This window comes from Watersipora subatra, unplaced genomic scaffold (genome assembly GCF_963576615.1).
Source record: "Watersipora subatra unplaced genomic scaffold, tzWatSuba1.1 SCAFFOLD_94, whole genome shotgun sequence".
NCBI classification, from domain to species: Eukaryota; Metazoa; Bryozoa; class Gymnolaemata; order Cheilostomatida; family Watersiporidae; genus Watersipora; species Watersipora subatra.
This window is the reverse complement of record NW_027045360.1, coordinates 309,214-315,213: the sequence shown is the minus strand read 5'-3', so window position 1 is coordinate 315,213 and position 6,000 is coordinate 309,214.

Below are 6,000 nucleotides of genomic sequence, written 5' to 3'. Positions count from 1 at the left end.
CGATGAACCTGCTGACCAGTGGGTATAGCTGAAAGAACAGAGACAATATTGACAGCAAAATAAGAACATAAAACCTTCTCAAACATCGTGTTTAAACATTCCCTACATCCATGATTTGTAATATACTGTACAGGTTGTAGTTATTGCTGGTAGGGCTAAAAACCTCCTCGCCAAGCAATGGTTTTGATAAATTTACCATCATGGTAAAAATGTTGTTCAATTGTATCATTAGGCTATGTGTGATCAAAACTTCACTAAGGCCTAAGGTTGTATCTATCATTTAGCACAGCCAAAGTTAATGGAACTCATGCTATCTATACTAACTGTGTACATGGAATATTCAAGTACAGTTGATATAAGGTTGTCAAGGGGAACCGGCGTCCCAGTGATAAGTGAAAATTTGCTAAATAAAAGCTTATGTTTTAAAGTATATGTAAGAGCCAAAATTTTAACACCAAAACACTTACACTGCTTTCTAAACATATTGTATTGCTTTCTTATATAATAAGTAATTTGAAGTTATATTGATTGACCTACAGTTTATATTTCAACCCCAGTCCCAGTATTTAAAACCACAGAATACACTTACATAGTATGAACGTAGTTTGGACTTCATCTGACCTGAATATTCATACTTGTGTTAACTCGGTTCGTTGTGAGAAGGAAGTCACATGTTTATAATTCATGAGATTGATGTGTCTTATGTATTTTACTTTTTAAATGGTTTTTAATTAATTTTCTTTCGATTTTAACAAAAATTTTCTACTGTGAAGTACTGAATCCGTGAATGGTGAGCCAGGAAGTAGTGATGGATTACTGTATAGTTACAAATGTTAGTACTGAAGTGTAATTGTGCAAAGCAAGGAGTGTAAATGATAACCCAACTGACTAAGTAACCCCATGCAATAAGAACATGGAAAGCATGTAATTGTGCAAAGCAAGGAGTGTGGATGATAACCCTACTGACTAAGTAACCCCATGCAATAAGAACATGGAGAGCATGTAACTGTACAAAGCAAGGAGTGTAGATGATAACCCTACTGACTAAGTAACCCCATGCAATAAGAACATGGAGAGCATGTAATTGTACAAAGCAAGGAGTGTAGATGATAACCCCACTGACTAAGTAACCCCATACAATAAGAACATGGAGAGCATGTAACTGTACAGAGCAAGGAGTGTAGATGATAACCCCACTGACTAAGTAACCTCATGCAATAAGACCATGGAGAGCATGTAATTGTACAAAGTAAGAAGTGTAGATGATAACCCCACTGACTAAGTAACCCCATGCAATAAGAACATGGAGAGCATGTAATTGTACAAAGCAAGGAGTGTAGATGATAACCCCACTGACTAAGTAACCCCATGCAATAAGAACATGGAGAGCATGTAACTGTACAAAGCAAGGAGTGTAGATGATAACCCCACTGACTAAGTAACCCCATGCAATAAGAACATGGAAAGCATCTAACTGTACAAAGCAAGGAGTGAAGATGATAACCCTACTGACTAAGTAACCCCATGCAATAAGAACATGGAGATCATGTAACTGTACAAAGCAAGGAGTGTAGATGATAACCCCACTGACTAAGTAACCCCATGCAATAAGAACATGGAGAGCATGTAACTGTACAAAGCAAGGAGTGTAGATAATAACCCCACTGACTAAGTAACCCCATGCAATAAAACAACATGGAGAGCCGACCTCATTAAAGCAGTTGATACGGGCGCTGGAAGGGTTCCAATTCTTGTAGGCCTGATCAGAGGAAATGGAGGGAAGAGTCAATAGAAAGCACAAGTTGTCATACTCCTTACTATCAGAACAAAGATGCTTTAACTCAGTGAGGCAGCTGACGACCTCGTCCAATGTGGAGTCATGGTTCTGTATGAACAAAATGAAAAAATAATGATTGCTAGCCAACCACAGGGATGATGATGGAATGACAGCCAAGGAAGACATTAGCCAATCACAGATGTCAGAAACAGACTGTGTTTAATCGAAAATACAAAAACTGAAGAAACTAAACATCCAAACAAAGTAGCATCAGAACTAAAAGTGTTTTTTAAAAAACAGTGAGTCAATGAGTGACAACTTCATGGCACGTGTAGTTGTAACTATAATTATATGTATTCTCACATGTAATGGCCTGTCAAACACACTCACATGTAATGTGAGTGTCAGACAAACTCACATGCATTGGCCTGTCAAACACTCCCACATGTAATGGCCTGTCAGACACCCTCACATGTAATGGCCTGTCAGACACACTCACATGTAATGGCCTGTCAGACAAACTCACGTGTAATGGCCTGTCAGACACTCCCACGTGAAATGGCCTGTCAGACACTCTCACATGTAATGGCCTGTCAGACACACTCACATGTAATGGCCTGTCAGATACACTCACATGTAATGGCCTGTCAGGCACACTCACATGTAATGGCCTGTCAGGCACACTCACATGTAATGGCCTGTCAGACACACTCACATGTAATGGCCTGTCAGATACACTCACATGTAATGGCCTGTCAGACACACTCACATGTAATGGCCTGTCAGACACAACCACGTGTAATGGCCTGTCAGACACTCTCACATGTAATGGCCTGTCAGACACACTCACATGTAATGTCCTGTCAGACACTCTCACATGTAATGGCCTGTCAGACACTCTCACATGTAATGGCCTGTCAGACGCACTCACGTGTAATGGCCTGTCAGACGCACTCGCGTGTAATGGCCTGTCAGATACTCTCACATGTAATGGCCTGTCAGACACTCTCACATGTAATGGCCTGTCAGATACTCTCACATGTAATGGCCTGTCAGACACTCTCACATGTAATGGCCTGTCAGACACACTCACATTTAATGGCCTGTCAGACACACTCACATGTAATGGCCTGTCAGATACTCTCACATGTAATGGCCTGTCAGACACTCTCACATGTAATGACCTGTCAGATACTATCACATGTAATGGCCTGTCAGGACAACATACCTGTAACGGTCCAGGATCCAACTTTATGCAAAGGAGTTCCAGGAATTTATGCTTGTAAATGAGGTAAAGGCAGCGTTTTTGTCAAAGCCCTCCACCCCATGGAGCGGCAGAAGGAACTCAAGCACGTCATCCCAGTGACCATCAAGAATCAGCTGCCGGAGAAAAAGTCCATCTTTTGAGAAAACACCTACAAATATCACAAATTAATATGAGAGCAGAATCAAAGCACCTGAGAATCAGAGCGTTTCCATGATTTGAATAGATTTGGAGTTGCTTCCACTCCAAATCACAAGAACAGACGAATCCAAACCTATTCCAGACCATTTCGCTTCGATAAATTTATGTGAAGGTATTTGCCGTGGGAGTACTATTCAGTATCACAGAAATGCTGACTGCTGATGGATCGGATTTGATAATACTCAGCTAAGCTCTCCCCAGTAGAGGTAAAAAATATTTCAGCGTACTTCACACAGCTATGCGGGTATCGGCTACAAAAACATTCTACTGCTTCTCCATACTATTTCATCTGGACCTGTTACTTTCATATTAATATTTACATGCGAATGATGGGTTGCTCATATGAAGATGATGAAATAATTTCTTATTTTGATCTGGCGATTGGCTACTCATGAATTGAAAAGTGACCCTGATATGAAAAAAGTTAGAAAAACTCTAACAAGTTTTATTTTGAGGAATACATCGCTCATCTTGGAATGATCTAAATAGTGCAACTCCGAATTGATGAAATGGTAGGGCAATTCCTAACCCATTCAAAGCATGAAAACACAGAAGAATCGTGAATGAGACATCTCATTCCTGTTCAAAGAGATGGTCACCTAGACGATGAAAAATCAGTAACAATAAAAACAACCTCCTTAGTTATGCGAAAGATTTACACTAACATAGTCAAACATAGGACATAAAAGGTTAACTTGTTCTGATAATTTCTTGAAAACTAAATAAACTGAAGTATTGTTACAACTTTTCTTGCCCACAAATCAACTTACTAGTGGTACGTCTACTAGTATGCGCATGAAAGTTCAACATGAATTTCATAATTAGAAATTCCCTGTCATACAGCCCACGACCAAAATGATATTGGAAAAAAGAAAGGGTACTGATGGTTGAGAAATGCAATATTGGCAATCAAATGGCACTGCAGTGCAATAGGATAACTGCAATGGTAGCTGTAATGTACTGGGCATTATTATGTACAACAGACAACAACAATAAAAGGAAAATATTATATATATCTCTCCTCTGCAATAGGAGAAATGCAATATTAGAAGTAAAATGCACTGATATTATTAGAATAACCAATATTATTAATATAGTAATACAGTAATAATAGAAAACCAATGCACGATTTTGTTTACATTTCAAAACGTCATAGCAACCAATATCAAGAAGTTGTGATATTTATCTAGATTTTTAGAATATCTATTTAACAAAATTATTTAGAAAAAATAATAACAGTAACATACTGCCCAACATCGGTCACTATACACTTCGATCTTGTAAATTCGAATGATTATTCTTATAATTAAATCTTATAAAATCGAATAATTACTTTTATAATTAAATATTGTAATAATCTTATAAGAATCGTTAGAGAAATATCATTGTCATTTCCTTTACTTCCACTGCTTCGAACATCAGTTGGAATACCAAAGTAATCATTGTAAGTGTCCAAAATGTCAGTTACTTTGAAATCGGCAAAAAAACTATTACTTTTCAGTACTTCTACGTTAGTTATAGAAACCTTCAGCAATTGGACAATGCCATAGACTGGTGAAATGTGCACGTTTTTCTCGTAAAATGCACACGACTTAATAGTTCTACTCTCTATCGCGCGGCCTTGTCGGCGTTTCGTTGTCCGGTCTTAACTTTGATGAAAAAAAGCTTGTCAAAGTTTTAATGACGATTTTAGGCTAAATTAATCTGTCCATTTATGTATAATCCGATCAGATGGGTTAGTTTTAGGATATTGTCTACAAATTTCAAAGACTTGGCAATATATTTAAAAAGGTTTATACGTGTTTTGTATCGTTATTATACTTAATCGACTCCATTGAAAAATGGTTAAATTGTTGATGAGATTTCGGTACAAAGGTTTGCGACGGCTGTTCATAAATAATTTTCGTGAGTTGTGTGCACATACGCATTTATCATAAAGCTCTCAAACAATCGCTTCGCTCGTGGTTGGTCGTGGGATAAGTGGTATTGATACAGTGGCTGGGTTGCCTTCCGCACAATGTGCAGTGCTAGATGTTATGAGAGTGTTGCTAAGGTGTATTTCGCAGTGCAAGGTGTAGTAGGAATGTTAGTAGTACACCATACATACATCCTAAGCACAATTTTTGTGAAAACTCATCACAAAATCAAATATTGAGTTGACTTTGACACAACCACAGCACGATGGCGAGATGTGAATGCTGTCAAAGTTGAGTACGAGTGGGCAAACAAATTGATCACAATTAGCTATATGGTTGAAATGCAAAAATCTATTTCGTTTTTAACATATTATGTTATAGAGAATACAACACAAAAACCTCAATTGCATCGATCAGAATTGTGATAATGCCAGACTGACTTCCTATTATGAAAGGATGTGAGAGTAGGAGTATCCTACATGAACTGGCTAAACACAGTATGTGAAAAATGGTACACAATGCAGTATAGAGGCTTGGAAAGTCAGGATTGTCAGCTGGTCCACAGTATCAACTTCATACTAATCAGCAGTTGCAGTACACAAGCAGTTTCATGTTATGAAGAATGTGCATTCAGAGCATGCGTGCGTGAAGTGGTGGTTGTCAGGTAATGCTTCATAAAAGTGAATGCCCAATATATAGCAATGGGCAATGTGAAACAGGAGCACAGTAGCAGTGGATGTCTACTGTGAATTAGAAAGTTGTAATGTATTGCAAAATTATTGCGTACTGCACTTCGTTGACGCAGTTCCGTTCTAATGCATCGTAACCCTGTACTCTGGTGT